At 39.4% G+C, this 19,154-nt stretch overlaps 1 long non-coding RNA gene across 1 annotated transcript; it reads right to left on the bottom strand.

The window, feature by feature from the left end:
• Window positions 1-426: 426 nt before the first annotated feature.
• Window positions 427-9,371, bottom strand: LOC146404931 (uncharacterized). Its single transcript, XR_014842513.1, has 4 exons — window positions 9,186-9,371; window positions 9,004-9,046; window positions 5,483-5,610; window positions 427-833 (listed from the first exon to the last, which is right to left on the bottom strand). It is a non-coding gene; the product is annotated as an uncharacterized LOC146404931 (long non-coding RNA).
• Window positions 9,372-19,154: the final 9,783 nt, after the last annotated feature.

Raw genomic sequence — 19,154 nt, forward strand, 5'->3', positions numbered from 1 at the left:
AAGAACCCCAGGCAGGCTGGCAAGACAGGGACTCAGAGGTCTCAAATGAGTATCAGAATATCAGAATATCAGAAAAGGTACGTAGTGTTGCTCATTCTTCAGATTCACATGCCACTCCATGGCCAGGCTTCAAAAGCAAGAATGCCGGTGTAGGCATTGCTTTTCCTATTGTACAGAGGAAACTGAAGCCCAGAGAGAACGAGAAACTTGCCCAGGGTCTCTTAGAGGAGCAGGGCCAGAACTCTTTCTGAATTTTGGAATTACAATGCCTACCTCATGGTCCTATTCTGTCCAAAGACTGAATTAAAAACATAATTAAAACAGGGTGGTATAGGAAAGTGTGTACAAATTAGATACACAAAATAGCAGTTTCCTTTCTCTACCCCCTGAGCAAGCAGCAAACACACTTCTGTGAAGAGAGTAAAATTTTGTTGGTTATTTTTCTTTAATTTTTTGTCTGAAAATAAAGATCACATGAATAATAAATCAGTAATTACAGTAACTTAAAAAGACATTTCAACAATGTTGATTTTTATCTCTGGCATAGATATTATCTCCTCCATCCCCCACCTCTCGTTCCTCATTAGCCAGCTTGAACCGTCAGCCTGCAGAGAGGCATCAGACAGAGACCCAGGAAGCAAGGGTGAAGAAGCTTCCACTTCAGATCGGTTCTAAGACAATTTTCCCCTTCCCTCAGGCTGAGATATTCTGCCATCTGTTTTGATTAAACCTTTCAAAATTCAACTTGTGTTTTTCCTTCCATTCCTTTGAAATCTCCTTTAATTCAACAGTCTTTAGGCTTTCTTCTTTCCCTTAACCACCATCTGGTGCTTCTATTAAAAAAAAGAAAGAAAGAAAGAAAACACATACAACAAACACTTTGAGTTCCTTGGAAGAAAGGTATAATGATGAGGATAATTTATTCCCATAGTGAGGCCCATTACTATTTCCATGGCAACAGACTGTGATGTTCTGAACATGGGACTTTGTGATCATCACAAGAACAGGATGGCAAAAGGCCCTGTTCAGACTCTTTGTCATTATGGATTCTTTGGGTAGTCACCCTCGGTGGCTCTCAATGGTCTACAGAATTAAGTCCAAAGGCCTTAGTGTGTCATTCAAGGCCTTCTCAGTCTGGCCCATCATTTCCAGGCTCATCATTTGCCAATCCCAGGCACCCGGAACCCTGGCCATTCTTGACAGCTCACCGTGTCTTGGCCACTTTATACTCTTTGATGCTTCTATGCCTTTCCTGCTATTTCTTCTCCTTAAAATGCCCACCCTCCACTCCCCCGACACTGACCTTTTTTTCCTAAACTTAATGAAATCCTCCTCATTCTAAAAGCTTAGCTCAAACGTCACTTTCTAGATGGACTTTTCCATGGCTTACCCAAACAACAGAAATAACTCTCTTTTCAGTGCTCCCCACATTTTGATCAAACAGGTATATTGACACTGAACAGTCTGTGTCGTACTTATGTTTATGTCTCCTTTATTTGAATTTGGGTTGTTTGCTATTTGATCCATGCTTGCTACTTTTTTTTTTTGTCTTTTTGCCATTTCTTGGGCAGCTCCCGCGGCATATGGAGGTTCCCAGGCTAGGGGTCGAATCGGAGCTGTAGCCGCCAGCCTACGTCAGAGCCACAGCAATGCAGGGATCCAAGCCACGTCTGCAACCTACACCACAGCTCACGGCAGTGCCAGACCCCTAACCCACTGAGTAAGGCCAGGGATCGAACCCACAACCTCATGGTTCCTAGTGGGATTCGTTAACCACTGAGCTATGACGGGAACTCCTTGCTACATTTTTTAAGAACACTCCAATTATATCACATGATTTCTCAAAACATCCTAAGGGAGCCATTTTATCCCCATTTTACTGTTGAGAACACCAAGGCTTGGAAAATGTAAGTGACATTACTAGGTGGTAAGTGGCAGAGCCAGAACTCTACTGATAGAATAGAAAAAATGTTGACTTTGCAATCAGGCATATTTGGGCTCAACTTATATAACTTCTCTAACCTTCTGTTGCTTCACCTATAAAATGAACATTAAGTGAAATCAGGTATGTAGAGGTGCTTGGCACGTAATTGATATTCAACTAATGTTAGTTTTCTTCTTTCCCCTTCAAAGTCTACTTTCCATTAGCATCTAGAAACAAAATTTTTCTTCCATGTTTGTTTCCCAAATTTTTATATGGTGCCGAAATTCAGATGAACAAGCAACTGAATGTCTTCAGCATCTCCCAGAGAAAAATCTTTGCCTGAATTCCTTTATTTGTAATTTGGTTTAATAAGAAAAGCTACCCAACAGAGTTGCTGTAAAAATTAAACCAAGCAATGTCTGGATGCATGAGGCATTTGGAATGTAGTAAACACTCAGGATATTTGCAACTACATCATTATTATTATTATTATTATCATCATCATCTCAGCATTGTTATCATTACTATTATCATTATTTTTGTGTGGCAGAATCAAAGGCCCTGTGACAATTACAAAAATTAACAAGTCAGGAGTTCCCACTGTGGCTCAGTGGTTAACGAATCCCACTAGGAACCATGAGGTTGTGGGTTTGATCCCTGGCCTTGCTCAGCGGGTTAAAGATCCGGTGTTGCTGTGAGCTGTGGTGTAGATTGCAGACGCGGCTCAGACCTGCGTTGCTGTGGCTCTGGCGTAGGCTGGCGGCTACAGCTGCGACTGGACCCCTAGCCTGGGAACCTCCATATGCCACGGGTGCAGCCCTAAAAAGACAAAAAAAAAAAAAAAAAGGAAGAGAAAAGAAAAGTAGGTGGGAAAAAAAATAGTCATCTGTCCAGTCATTTCCTTCCATAAGATTGTAGGTTTTAGATAGGGCTTCAGCGCCTTATCTGTAGTTCTTTCTCTTGGGTGGACCTAAAGTAAAGCCTTGCAGGGAAGAAACCTTCAGTAAACTTGGTCATAAGAATGCTGAATGATATTTCTCCAAAATAAGCTCGAATACTGAAATAAGATTCCAAAGCCTCTGGCTCTTTTCATCATTAAGATGTCAATCTTCTGCTTAGCATCGCTAATCATCAGGGAAATGCAAGTCAAAACCACAATGAGATATCACTTCACACCTGTCAGAAGGCTACCATCAAAAAGAACACAAATAATAAATGTTAGTGAGGAAGTGGAAAAAAGGGAACCCTGTACATTGTTGGTGGGAATAGAAATTGGTGCAGCCACTTTGGAAAACGGTATAGAGATTTCTCAAAAAACTAAAAATAGAACTACTATTTGACCCAGCAGCTACCTTCATGAGTATATATCCAAACAAACAAACAAAACCAAAAACGCTAATGTGAAAAGCTACATGCACCCCAATGTTGATAGCAGCATTATTTACAACTGCCAAGCTATGGAAGCAACCTAAGTGTTTATCAACAGATGGATGGATAAAGAAGACTGGCACATATATACAGTGGAATATTAGCCATAAAAAGAATGAAATTTTGCCATTTACAGCAACATGAATGGAGCTAGAGATTATCATACTAAGTGAACTAAGTCAGATGAAGACAACTATCATATGAGATCACTAACATGTGAAATCTAATTTAAAAATGATACAAAAGAATTTATGAAACTGAAACAGACTCAAAGATTTCAAAGCCAAACTTACTGTTACCATAGGGGAAACATGGGGGGAGTAGGGATAAATTGGGGGGTTGGGATTGACACATGTACACTACTATATGGAAAATAGGTAACAAAGACCTACTGCTCAGACAGGGAAATCTACTCAGTACTGTGTGATAACCTATATGGGAAAAGAATCTGAAGAGGAATGGGTGTATGTATAACTGATTCACTTTGCTGTATACCTGAAATTAACACAATTTTGTAAATCAGCTATGCCCCAATAAAGTAAAAAAATATATATAATTAAGTTATAAAAGTAGTTCCTATTGTGGCTCAGTGGGTTAAGAACCCGACAGAGTGTCCATGAAGATGTGGGTTCGACCCCTGGTCTCACTCAGTGGGTTAAGGATCCGGCATTGCCACAAGCTGTGGTGTAGGTTGCGGATGCAGCTCGGCTCTGGTACGGCTATGGCTGTAGCTGTGGCTGGCAGTTGTAGCTCTGATTCAACCCCTAGCCTGGGAACTTCCATGTGCCACAGGTGCAGCCCTAAAAAGACAATAATAATAATAATAATAAGCTATTAGAAGGTATTGTACAACACAAATATAGCCAATATTTTATAATAACTATAAATGAGATATAACTTTTAAAATTGTGAAGCACTATATTGTATACCTGGAACATTTAATATTGTACATCAATGATACTTCAATAAACATTTTTTTTAAGATGTCAATCTTTACCAGTAGCATATTTGCTGGGAAAGCCATTTTTGAGATGGTTGTGCACATCTGTAGAGTACTGGATAGAGCTTTTTGAGACATTTAAATACTTAAACTTGCAGCTTACGTACATAATCTTTCCTCATAGGACATGGAAAATTCCCAGGTTAGGAGACAGACAGCCCCTGATATTTGGGGGATGTGGAGGGGGTCTAAAGAAATCACGTCCTGGAAAATACATCAATGAGAAATCAAGCACAGGAGTTCCCATCATGGCTCAGCAGTTGACAAACCTCACTAGCATCCATGAGGACTCGGGTTCGATCCCTGGCCTTGCTCAGTGGGTTAAGGATCCGGCGTCGCTGTGAACTGTGGTGTAGGCTAGTGGCTACCGCTCCAATTCAACCCCTAGCCTGGGCACCTCCATATGCCAGGAAACTCCATATGCTGCAGGTGTGGCTCTAAAGAGACAAAAAGACCCCCCCCCAAAAAAAAAGAAAAGAAAAAGAAGAAATCAAGCACAGCCTCAATTGGGTGGTTTAGTGGTTGTATCACTTAGATATTCATTCAGTCAATATTTTATTGAGTATGCTTCATTTGAGGCCCAGTTTTGAGCTAAGCAATACCATGAAGTCCTGTTTAAGAGCCTGCAACCCCCCTCCCTCACCACCAAACCAAGCAGCTAATGAAAAAGGATATTACTACCTTCAGATAAGGGAAGCAAGGCTCAGAGTCTCAATATCACACAAGGAAGTGACAGAGGAAGGATTTAAATGTGGGCCCAGAGTTCCCATACTTTCTCTGATGTATCTCTACAGCTCCCAGGACCACTTGCAGATTCCCCAAGATTCGTTGCTGGTGATCACAACCCTGGAGACCAGCACCCCAGCGCTGACCAGTCTTCCCCCTCTCTCGCTATCCATCATGCTGTGGTTAGCGTCAGGGTTCTCTTTGCTGGCTCTCCCTCTGGCCATTGCTTAGATGGGGGCCTCTGGTCTGAACCTCCCCAGGAGTGGGCATGGCCCAAAACACCCAGGATAAACAGCCACAGGGAGGAGGTTTGTGGTGTGTCCTTTTATACCTTCCCTTTTAGAACTGCCCCCCCCCCTTTTGCTACAGCTGGGGTCGGGTGGGGGGCATTTCTTCTGACTCACCACACACTTTGAGAGCCTCTGACTCATCTCAGCTCTGGTGTTCTTCCAACTCTTCTCAGAACACTGTGGGTGCCCTTCTCCAGCTGCCCAGCAGCAGCCAGACCCATTCGGATGTGCTTGGTTCAGCTCTAAATGACACCAAGTTCATTAGTAAATTAGACACACACACAAGAATCAAAGACTCCCCAGCAACCAACAGGACTTAGGCAAGTTTTAGACTGTGTTGAAGCCAAGATTAATGTGCAATACCATTAGAATTAATTAACTGCTTTGCATTCAAGCATATAGCTTACATTTACATTGGTAATATTATTGATAATAAAAAGTTTATCAGCTAAAAATGTATAGAGTTAACTATAAATGTTAAGTGTTAGTAACTGAAAGTTAACCATATTTTTTAAAAGCAAACTGTACATTAAAAGAAAAAAATTATCTTTACTCATTATTTTATATAGCTATATAGTAAAATATCCTCAACTTGGGTAATTTGCAAGAGATCGCATTTATCAAAGGTTAAGAAAAAAGCTTTAATTTAGCTGCTTAAAGAATTATCCTTTTAGCTCTTTCCATATAGTATGTCAGGTGTGTCTTCAAGGACATGAAGGGCTCCAAGTACATTCAATTGTTTCTGATTGCTATTTTAATCACTATGCAGTAATTCCATTTCAAAAAAGACTTTTGCATTTGGTAGACTTTTGGCATTATGCTATCCTTTCTTTTCATGAGCTGTTCTGGTTCATTCTTTGGAGAGCACAACTTTTCCCTGATTGTTTACTGTCAAGGGTGTTTCGCCCCATTCTCTGACGACTTTGCTTACTCTTAACCATAAAACTTCAATTTCCAACATGTATCATCTTCCGTGAGATGGTTTTAATATCAGTTTCAAAAATGGTCCCATACTGTAGTATCTTGTTTAACAGCAGTGAACAACTTCCTTTTGGGGAAAGTTGGCTTTATCTCCATTTTTAAGAACAGATGTTCGTATGTTTTGATGAACCCCCATCTGGACTCTCTTCTGCCTTGATTTCTTTGACACCAAGTTTCTTGTTTTCTCCTTGATCTGACTCCTTCTACTTTACTTACTATACCTCTGAAATGCATATTTGCCAAGATAGGGTGATAGGCTGGTACAAGGACTTTTGTTCCCTCCCTTGGCCATGTCTTAAAAAATGTTTCCTAGTAATTTCTGTTCTGCAAGAAAGGAAACGGAGCCACGGTTCTGCAGAAACTTGATAATGTCCTCCCTGGAGGGCTACGCTGGTCAGCCTGCTGGGGACTAGCAAGCTCTTAGTGTGGGTCCTCAGCACCTCTCTTCTGGCAGTATTCGGAGCCAGGGAGTTTGATAGGACAAAGGACGTTTTTAAGGATTTAAAGAGAAAAGGAGCTGCCTGCAGCGAACTCAATCCCGTGCCGAAGTTATTGCAGTTCCTGCCTCCAACACTGCGTGTGTTCTGGCTTTTAGCAGGATTGTTCTCCCAGCTTGGCTCTGAAATGTAAAGCCCCATTGCCCACTGCAAGTCTTAATGAAAAGCAGCTCATAAGCAAGTTACGTAACCTAATTGTAATCCAGGGATCAGCTTGGTTATATTATTTAAAGAAATAGCATCCATTTTCCGTGACCTGATTTAGAAATGAAACCCAGGGAAGGAAAAAATACTCAATTCAGCACTTGGCTCCCCGTGCCTATTCTAATGAGAACGCTTGTAAATAATTCAAAAACAATGACTTTTAAGAACATTAAACCCAACTTAGCTCAGGGTTATATCTCAAAGCAGCTTTAGCTGCTTAAAGTGAATTATATTTGATCATGAAATATGGGGCTTATTTTTGCAACAATTTAATCATTTAGTACATTTAATTTCCTCATCAATTCAACACATGTTGGACACTGACCTGGGGCCAGATACTGGGGAATGCTAAGATGCATGAGCCCTGTTCACAGGAAGCTTAAAGTCTGGTTAGGGTTAGGGAGTTTCCTTCGTGGCTCAGTGGTTAGTGAACCTGACTAGTATCCATGAGGACACAGGTTCAATCCCAGGCCTCCCTCAGTGGGTTAAGGATCCGGCATTGCTGTGAGCTGTGGTGTAGGTCACCGATGTGGCTTGGATCCCACGTTGCTGTGGCTGTGGTGCAGGCCAGCGCTGTAACTCTGATTCGACCTCTAGCCTGGGAACTTCCATGTGCCATAGGCATGGCCCTAAAAAGTTAAAAAAAAAAAAAAAAAAAAAAAAAAAAAGGCTAGTTAGGGTTAATAATAATAATAGCAATAATAATAATGTATTTCCATTGGTTCATTAACTGGAACAATGTACCATATAATGTAAGATGTTAACAGTAGGGAGAAAAGGGTTGGTGGTTGGTGGAAGGTTTACAATAATGCTGTACAATCTTTGCAACTTTTCTGTATCTCTAAAACTATTCTAAAATTAAAAGCTTATTTTTAAAAACCTGGGTTGGGAAACAGTTGGATATACAAATAGAAACATATCCATCCTTGCTGCCTGGTTTGTAGAAATTAAACCAGGCCTGCCTAATAGACATCTTCATAAGTGATATGATTGTTTTATAAACTTCAGAAGCACAAAACTGGATTATCATTGTCCTGATTCACATTAATGGTGTGTTACAAATCCAGGACTGCGATTGGTCCTTCAGTCCTTTCATAAACTTCATTTTATACTCTATTATTATAATAATATAATAAAGCACTCATGGACCCACCTCTCAACTCGGGAGCTAAAAGACCTCCATGACTTATGTTCCTCCTTTACCCCATTCCCCAACCTTCCTCGCAGTAGTAACAGTTCTCTTAAATTTTGCTTTTATTATACCCTTGATTTTCTTTACACTTTATTGCACATATGTGTGGGTCTAAACAATAGGCTAGTTTATTTATGTTTTAACTTATATTATATGTTGTCTTCTGGGACTTGTTCCTTTGGCTCAACCTTATGTTACCTGTATTTACCAATACTGTTGTAGTTATAGTTAATTCATTTTACTGTTGTATAATATTCAATAGCAGGAATGTACCACAATTTTATTTAGTTACTTTTCATCAGTAGTGTCCAAATTTTTGCTATTACAGGAGTTTCTGTCTTGAGTGTGGCCCTGAAAAGACACACACACAAAAAGGCATACTCTAAAACTTTAAAAATTAGGTTGTGGCATATGGAGGTTCCCAGGCTAGGGGTTGAATCAGAGCTGCAGCTACTGGCCTACACCGTTGCCACAGCAACGTGGTATCTATACCACAGCTCACAGCAACGCCAGATCCTTAACCTGCTGAGTGAGGCCAGGGATCGAACTCGCGTCCTCATGGATGCTACTTGGATTCGTTTCCGCTGAGCCATGATGGGAACTCCCAATAAATAAATAAATTTTTGCTATTACAAATGGATTCTGCCATGAATACTCTTTTATGTCTGTCCTGATAAACATACACTATTTCCAATGAACCAGATCTTTATGAAATTGAGCAATCTTAAAACTTAAGAATCCAAGCTCTACAGTTTACTTACAGAAAATATGTCCAGGGAAGACCATATAATATAAATTCTTCACCTGTGAGGCAAAAGAAAATGTGAATTACACACTAGTTCCATGTCAGGATTTGATTTTACTATACTATAACATCCAAATGAACAATGGCTTAAACAAAGCAGCACACACACACACACACACACAAATTGCTTAACCATACATGTTGTTCTCATGTAAAACACCCAGAGATGAGATTCGTGGGCTGGTATGGCAAGGTCCACAAAGTTATCATGGATCCAGACTTCTTCTAGCTTCTTTTAGCTTTCCGGTTTGCTATCTCTAGGGTGTGACCTTTATCTTCATGGTCCAAAGGGCTGCTCAACTTCTAGCCCTTATATCTGCTTCCCTGTCAGTAAGAAGGAGGAAGAAAGGAGGGAGAATGTGCATCTTCCATTCAAGAGCCCTTTCCCCAAATCGCATATGACATTTCTAATTACATCTCATTTACCAGAAGGTAGACACATGGCTACATCTAGTTTCAAGGGAGGCTGTAAAATGTAATCTTTATTCTGGGCATCCCTGTGCTCAGCTAAAAATTCTATTACTAAAGAAGAATGGGGAAAAGGACTTCGAAGACAGTTAGCAGTCTCTGAGAGGACTTTAGCATAGCTAAAGTGAGAACAGAATGTAAACTAACCCAACAAAGATTTGTGTTGAAAAGCATAAAGAAAAAAATAAGCACTCGTAATATCACCACCTACTGTTAACTTTTTGAGATATATTCTTCTAGATATTTTCATTCACATATAAAACAACATGTATAGCTATACATATATTTATGACTATACCTATATTTACATAAATATGTCCACACTTTTCTTTTAAAGGGACTATTTAGATTATTGCAGTAAGTCAAGGGAAAAGATTGGTGGGTTGCTGTTCCCTCTTTAAACTCTTAAACTTCACGGGAAATGTAATACTGAAGTAACTAGAGGAAAGAGGAAAATGTGCTCTGTAATTGCATTTTTAAATTTCTCAAAGTAACCAAATGCAAATGACTCAATCTGCATTCAGGGTGCTCTGGAAGAAGGATTTAAAGGCGAATTTAAAAGAAAAATGATTAGCCATCTCAGAAAAATGCAGACACATGTTCAATAAGGAAGGTGACAAAAAAAAAAAAAAACAAAAAAACAAAAACTAATGGACACAAGAATTTTGTGAAAACCCAGATCAATAAAGTTCCCTAGATCACAGGTAGGGAGAGGTTCAGATATCAGTAACTAGACTGTTTACCCCAAAGCACACTCTATCACATGAGCACAAGATAGGCTATTCAGAGATTTTCTCTCCTTATTAGAAGAGTCTTCTAGAAATAGCAACAACAACAACAACAAAAGACAAAAAGACAAAAAAAAAAAAAAAAAAAAAAGAAGAGTCTTCTAGATAGTGAAGTAAAAGGACTATTACATAGAGCTACAAATTCACTCAACAAGCTTACTAAGTCTAGCTCCTTGTCTTCCTAGAGACCACTGCCCAGTAGGGGAGACAGAGAGGTGCTTGTAAAGATGAGTTGACATTTACTATGTGACAGATGCTATACGAATCACTTCACTCACATTATCCAATTTAGGATTTACAACAATCTATTCTTACCCCCACCTGACAGATGAAGAAAAGTCATAGGCTAAGAAATTTGGTTGAGGAGTTCCCATTGTGGCTCAGCGGGTTAAGAACCTGACTAGTATCCTTGAGGATGCGGGTTCAATCCCTGGCCTCACTCAGTAGGTAGATCCAGTAGATCCAGAATTGCCACAAGTCATGGAGTAGGTCACAAACATAGATCGGATCTGGTGGTTGCTGTGTTTGTGGCGTAGGCTGACAGCTGCAGCTCTGATGCAACCCCTAGCCTGGGAACTTCCATGTGTTGCACATACAACTGTAAAAAGAAGAAGAAAAAGAAATTTGGTTGAAGCCGCAAAGTTAATACATGGTGGAGCTGAGATTCTACCAAGTCTACGTGACTTTAGAGCCCCTGATCTGAGCCAATGACAACCCCTATATTTAATGCTATGATGGAATTTTGTACACAATTCTGAGGAAACACAGAATAAGCATCAAACATCTTTCAGGGGAAAACTTGTAGAGTAGTATGAAGATGAAGAAATGTGAAGTATAAATACATTGGCAATGTGTTGAAATGTAGATCAATATGAGCATTGATAAATAAATGGAAAAGACAAGATTTCTTCCCATTACGCCTGGATTTTACCAGTAGCCTTCTTTTTATTATTAGCTACACAACTCAATCCTATGTCATCTAATATCTTTACCCTTATTTTAGTAGTTAATTATATATTGAACCCCTTGCTTTCATCAAGTTATTTTCACTCTGTGAGTCACCTCCACATATAATTAGCTCATAAAAAGAAAAATGCAACATGTTTGCTGTATTTTGTTCTTGGGTCTTTGTATTCCTGATGGAGGGACATACAAGCATACGTCAATGCGTGAGTTGAAGTGATAGCTGTTTTATTCAAAGTTGAATCAGAGAGGAAAATGCAGGCAATAAGCATAGAAGATCCAACATGTGGATAATTAAGAGGCCACAAAGAATAAAAACAAAACATAAAAAAAGAAATATTTAAAATCATAATCTGAGAAAAATGGCTAGAAATAAGAGAATATCTGAATTTACACATTGAAAGGAATGTACAGAGACGAGACTGGAGAGTTGGCAGGAACTGATCGTGTTGGTCTTTGTAGGCCATTATAAGGAATTTAAATTTTGTTCTAATGCAACAGAAATCCCTTGGCAGATTGTAATCAGAAGCACCATTGGTTACACAAAAGGAGAAGTAATAATGTGTATGGACCTGAAAAAATGAAATATGAGAATCAAGAAGTAGTTTTACTTTACAACATAAGGTCTTCCTGCTTCCACCGTAGTTGCACTAATTCTCTCATAGCCCCTCCTGCATGGAACCTCATTTTCTTTCCATCTATCAAAGTTCTACCCATAAAGAGACTAACTTTCCACCAAACTTTTTTTTTCCATTTAGGTTATTACAAGATATTGAATATAGCTCCCTGTGGTATACAGTAGGTCCTTGTTGCTTATCTATTTTACATATAGTAGTCTGTACATGTTAATGCCAAATTCCAAATTTATCCCTCCCCCACCAACCCTTTTGGCATGGAGATTTGGAAGGCTAAGAATAGCAAGCAACTTTGGAGAGTAAAGGTATGAAATTAGCACTAGAATTATCAAGATAAGTCTGGAAAGCATAGTCAGATGATAGGCAAAGGGAGTGGCTGGGTAATCAGAAACCAGCTGCCAAGTAGAATGAGATCTAAAATTATAGCTCAGGGTTGGGCATGAAAGGATAGGAGGAGAAATATTTGGAAAACAAAAGCCTAGGACATGGTCTGGAACTCTACATTCAGCACACTCTGGACTATGAAAGAAGAATCTATTGAAGGGAAGAGAGTTAGAAATAGGATCAGAGAAAGACATAATCAGGAAGATTTTTGAAAATCAATGCTTTCCATTCACATTTCTATCTTAATGGGTGGGGAAATATTATGGGCTTCCCTGCCAAATTTTGTCATTTTAAAATCAGTGTTTAGGAGTTCCTGTTGTGGCTCAGTGATAACGAACCCGACGAGTATCCAAGAGGATGAGGGTTCCACGGCTGGCCTCATTCAGCAGGTTAAGGATACAGTGTTGACGTGAGCTGTGGGGTAGGCCAGAAGCTGCAGCTCCGATTTGACCCCTAGCTTGGGAACTTCCATATGCCATGGGTGTGGCCCTAAAAAATAAAACAAAATAAAATAACCTCAGTGTTTATTTGCTCTCTCCTTTGGATTTTTTACATTCTTAATTCTTACATTCATTCTCTATCTCAAAATATGTGTAATTTTCTGAAAGACTGAAATTCTTTTTTTTTTTTTTTTTTGTCTTTTTGCCATTTCTTGGGCCGCTCCCGCAGCATATGGGAGGTTCCCAGGCTAGGGGTCGAATCGGAGCTGTAACCACCAGTCTATGCCAGGGCCACAGCAACATGGGATCCGAGCCGCATCTGCGACCTACACCACAGCTCACGGCAACACTGGATCCTTAACCCACTGAGCAAGGGCAGGGATCGAACCTGCAACCTCATGGTTCCTAGTCGGATTTGTTAACCACTGCACCATGACAGGAAGTCCCTTTTTTTTTTTTTTTTTTTTTAAGTTTCCATTTGCAGCAATGTGGATAGGCCAAGAGAATATCATGCCTAGTGAAATGGGTCAGGGGTATGAGATTAATAGAGTCAACACTGACATTGTTATGGGGGGTGTTTTGGTTCTGACAACATGGGTATTAAGATACTGGGGACCAACTCTTACTATAAGGATATTAAAATGTGGTATAATACAAAATTTTAATTATACCGTCAAGATTAAGAAAAAGGAAGAAAGAAAAAAAAAGAAGAAACTACAGATGTCACAAACAAAAAATGAATTTAAAAGTCATAGCAGTAAACACCAGTTATCCTGTGGTAACCTGGAAAGGTGGGATACTGGACCCAAGTATAAGGTTTAGGACTAGAAATTCTGATTGATCATCCATACAGAGGAAAAAAATGCATACTCTCAACTTGAAAAAGGCAGAGAGTTGGAACTGGGACTTTGCCAAGATGGTCTGTAAATCCATGACAAAGAATGAAAAAAAAAACCCAACTTTATCCCAATGGCCCACAGAAGTTGCAAAGAAGCACAGTGCCTAATACTAGATAGATTATGTTTTCAATGGGGGGAATGGAAACTCCAGACCAACCAAATAAGGATACAGGATCCATATTTTTAACACCCCTAAGGTATAACTCTTCAAAGTGGTCCAGGGCTCACAAAATTTCTCAAAACCTGGCAAGAGAAAACATAAAACATCAAAGAAGAGTGACTCTCACAAGTCAAGGCACTAAGATGTGGAAAAAAGAACATCCCTCCTCCTTCAAAATGAGTTCATAATAGATAAAAGTGATGAAGAAATGAACCAGCATGAGGTAGAGCTCACATATACAATAGTGGGAAGAATTTGTGTGCTAACAGATATAACAGCAAATCAGAAAGAGACTACTAGATATTTAAGTGAAAATGATTAAAGAATTGACATAAGCATAATTCTTAAAAAGGAAAAATGGATAAATTGGACCTCGTCATAACTTAAATCTTCTGCTCTGCAATAGATCCCATGAAGAGAATGAAAAAATAAGCTACAGATTGGGAGAAAATATTTGCAAAGCACATATCCAGCCAAGAACTTGTATCTAGAATACCTAGGAATGCTCAAAACTGAGCAGAAGAAAAAAAAAAAAGGTCAGAAAATGGGCAAAAGATATGAATGAACATTTCACCAAAGAAAATATGCAGATGAAAAGTGCCCCTCGAAATGCTAAACATCATTAGCCATTAAGGAAATGCAAAGCCTAACAACAATGAAATATCACTAGACACCTATTAGAATGCTGGGGAAGATGTGAAGAAACTGGGTCATTCATACAGTGCACCCTGGAATAGTTTGACTATTTCCTACTTTCCTTCTTTTTTTTTTCTTTCTTTCTTTTTTTTAGGGGGTGGGGGCGCATCCACAACATGCAGAAGTTCCCAGGCCAGGGACTGAACCCATGCCACAGTAGTGATAATGCAGGATCCCTAACCTGCTAGGCCACCAGGGAACTCCCTGGCTGTTTCTTTTTAAGCTAAACATGCAATTAACATATGATCCATCAGCTGAACTCTTGGACATTTATTCTGAAGAAATAAAAACCTACGATCGGAGTTCCCGTCGTGGCACAGTGGTTAACGAATCCGACTAGGAACCATGAGGTTGCGGGTTCGGTCCCTGCCCTTGCTCAGTGGGTTAACGATCCGGCGTTGCCGTGAGCTGTGGTGTAGGTTGCAGACGCGGCTCGGATCCTGCGTTGCTGTGGCTCTGGCGTAGGCCGGTGGCTACAGCTCCGATTCAACCCCTAGCCTGGGAACCTCCATATGCCACGGGAGCGGCCCAAGAAATAGCAACAACAACAAAAGACAAAAGACAAAAAAAAAAAAAAAAAAACCTACGATCATATAAAACCTGTACATGAATATACATAGTAGCTTTATTCCTATTAGCCTAAAACTAGAAACAACCCAGATATCCTTCAACTGGTGAATGGTTAAACAATTATGGTGTATGCCATAGAATATTACTGAGCAATAAAAAGGAGTAAGCTATTAATACACACACAACTTGGATGGATCTTTTATGTTGAATGAAGCAAGCCAATCTCAAAGGTTATAAATTATATTATTCCACTTACACAACATTTTTGAAACAATAAAATTATAGAAATAGAGAACAGATTTGTGGTTGCCAGGGGTTAAGAATAGAGTGGGTGAGTAAAGGAAATAGGTGTGGCTCTAAAGAGCAGCATGAGCCTTGGGGTGATGAACAGTCCTATATCTTCACTGTAGTGGTTGTTACACAGGTTACACATGTGATAAGATTGCATAAAACTATACATATAGACACACCTGTGAGCCTGCAGGCATGCTTATAAAACTGGTGTAATTGGAATTCAACAAATAATTAAAGATGTATAAGAAAGAAGCTGTGATGAAGAAAATCTGGTCGATTTTTTTAAGAACTTGTAGAAATAAAAAAAATATTGTCACTGAAATAAAAAGCTTAAGAGGTAAGTTAAACAGCATATTAGACACAGGTGAGAAAGCATCTGATACCTAGAAAATAGGTTTGAATAAATCACACAGAATGCAGTACAGATTAAAGAGATAGAAAAGGCATGACAGAAGCCAAGAGGTAGAGAAGACACAATGAGAAGATACTGCATGCCTCTAACAGGAGTCCCTGAAGGAGAAAATAGGGGGAGAGGCAAGCTCAGAGAAAACAGATCAAAATTTTCAATATTTAAAAAAGAAAAATCCGGAGTTCCCGTCGTGGCGCAGTGGTTAACGAATCCGACGAGGAACCATGAGGTTGCGGGTTTGGTCCCTGCCCTTGCTCAGTGGGTTAAGGATCCGGCGTTGCTGTGAGCTGTGGTGTAGGTTGCAGACGCGGCTCGGATCCCGCGTTGCTGTGGCTCTGGTGTAGGCCAACAGCTACAGCTCTGATTCGACCCCTAGCCTGGGAACGACCATATGCCGCGGGAGCGGCCCAAAGAAACAGCAAAAAGACCAAAAAAAAAAAAAAGAAAAATCCTGGAGTTCCCGTGGCTCTGTGGAAACATGAATCCAACTAGGAACCATGAGGTTGTGGGTTCAATCCCTGGCCTCATTCAGTGGGTTAAGGATCTGGGGTTGCTGTGGCTGTGGTGTAGGCCTGTAGCTCTGATTGGCCCCCTAGTGTGGGAATCTCCATATGCTGTGGGTACAGCCCTCAAAAGACAAAAGACAAAAAGAAAAAGAAAAAGAAAAATCCAAGTCCTTATGATGAAGGACCAGGCAGGGGAAAAAAAATAAAAATCCATACACAGACAAAGGATGGTGAAAAAAGCTACAGAGTACCAGCAATAAAGAGAACATCTCCAGAGCAACCCAAATGGGAGTTCCTGTCACGGCATAGTGGAAACAAATCCGACTATGAACCATGAGGTTGCAGGTTTGATCCCTGGCCTCGCTCAGTGGGTTAAGGATCTGGCGTTGCCATGAGCTGTCATGTAGGTCACAGATGCAACTCAGATCTGGCATTGCTGTGGCGGTAGTATTGGTTGGCAGCTACAGCTCCTACAGTTCCTAGCCTGGGAACCCCCATATGCCATGGGTGCAGCCCTACAAAAACAAAAAAAAACAAAAAAAGAGTGACCAGAAGGAAAAGACATTTTACCACAAAAGAATAACTATTTGACTGACAGCAGATTTCTCATCAGCAACAATAGGGTCTTCTTATCTTCAAAGAGCTAAAAGAAAATAACTACTTAAAAGTTATACACTTAATTAAAGTATCTATTAAAATAAGGCTAACATAATGCTCTTGAATTGGAAGAGTCAATATTATCAAAATGATTATGCTACCCAAGGCAATCTATAGATTCAATGCAATCCCTATCAAATTACCAAGGACATTTTTCACAGAACTTGAAAAAAATATTTTAAAGTTTGTTTGGAAGCACAAAAGACCCAAAATACCCAAAGACATCCCAAGAAAGAAAAATGGAGCTGGAGGAATCAGGCACCCTGACTTCAGACTCTACTACAAAGCAACAGCCATCAAAACCATATAGTACTGGTACAAAGATAGAAATATAGATCAGTGGATCAGGATAGAAAGCTCAACAAATCAAACCTCGGTAACTTTAAGAAAATTGAAATCATATCAAGCATCTTTTCCAACCACAATGCTATATAACTAGAAATCAACAACAAGGAAAAAAACTGCAAAAAACACAAACACATGGAGACTAAACAACATGTTACTAAACAACCAATGGATCATTGAAGAAATCAAAGAGGAAATTAAAAAATTTCCTAGAAGCAAATAACAACAAAGATACAACACTCCAAAACATATGGGATGTGGCAAAAGCCGTTCTAAGAGGAAAGGTTATAGCAATACAAGCCCACCTCAGGAAACAAGAAAAAGCACAAGTGAATAAGCTAACTTTACATCTAAAGCAGATTGAGAGAGAAGAACAGACAAGACCTAAAGTTAGTAGAAGGAAAGAAATCTAAAGATCAGAGCAGAAATCAATGAAACAGAAACAAAGAAAACCATAGAAAAGATCATTGAAACGAAAAGCTGGTTCTTTGAAAAGATCAACAAAACTGATAAACCCTTAGCCAGACTTATCAAGAAAAAAAGAGAGAGGACTCAAATCAATAAAATTAGAAATGAAAAAGGAGAAGTAACAATGGACATCACAGAAAAACAAAGGATCATAAGAGACTACTATATGCAACTATACGCCAATAAAATGGAAAACTTAGAAGAAATGGACAAATTCTTAGAAAAGGACAATCTTCCAAGACTAAACCAAGATGAAAGAGAAAAGATGAATGGACCAATCACAAGAACGGATTGTGATTAAAAAACTTCCAACACACAAATGTTTAGGACCAGACGGCTTCACAGGCGAATTCTACCAAACATTTAGGGAAGAGCTAACACCTCTCCTTCTGAAACTATTCCAAAAAATTGCAGAGGAAAGGATACTTCCAAACTCATTCTTTGAGGCCACTGTCACCCTGATACCAAAACCAGACAAAGATACTGCAAAAAAAGAAAACTACAGGCCAATTTCACTGATGAACATGTAAACTCCTCAACAAAATACTAGCAAACTACATCCAACAATACATTAAAAGGATTGTACCTCAGGATCAAGTGGGATTTATCCCAGGGATGCAAGGGTTCTTCAATATCTGAAAATGAATCAGTGTGACACACCACATTAACTGAAGAATAAAAACCGTATGATCCTCTCAATAGACGCGGAAAAAGCCTTTGACAAAATCCAACACCCATTTCTGATAAAAACCCTTCAGGAAGTAGGCATAGAGGGAGCATATCTCAACATAATAAAGGCCATATATGACAAACCCACAGTAAACATTATTCTCAATGGTGAAAAGCTGAAAGAATTCCCGCTGAGATCAGGAACAAGACAAGGATGTCCACTCTCGCCACTACTCTTCAACATAGTTTTGGAAGTCCTAGCCACAGCAATCAGAGAAGTAAAAGACATAAAAGGAATCCAAATTGGAAAGGAAGAAGTAAAACTATCACTATTTGCGGATGACATGATACTATACCTAGAGAATCCTAAAGACTCTATCAGAACACTGTTAGAGCTCATCCATGAATTTAGCAAAGTCGCAGGATACAAAATTAATACACAGAAATCGACGGCATTTCTACATACTAACAAGGAAAGATCAGAAAGAGAAATTAGGGAAGTAATCCCGTTTACCATTGCATCCAAAAGAATAAAATACCTAGGAGTAAACCTACCTAAAGAGACAAAAGACCTGTACTCTGACAACTATAAGACACTGATGAAAGAAATCAAAGATGACACAAAGAGATGGAAAGACATACCATGCTCCTGGATTGGAAGAGTTAATATTATCAAAATGACTCTACTATCCAAGGCAATCTACAGATTCAATGCAATCCCTATCAAATTACCAAGGACATTTTTCACAGAACTCG

The sequence above is a fragment of the Sus scrofa genome, chromosome 3, assembly GCF_054392235.1.
Source record: "Sus scrofa isolate SSC_HxYL_T2T_F1_AM1 chromosome 3, Sscrofa_HxYL_maternal_Yorkshire_Landrace_v2.0, whole genome shotgun sequence".
In the NCBI taxonomy this organism is placed as follows: Eukaryota; Metazoa; Chordata; class Mammalia; order Artiodactyla; family Suidae; genus Sus; species Sus scrofa.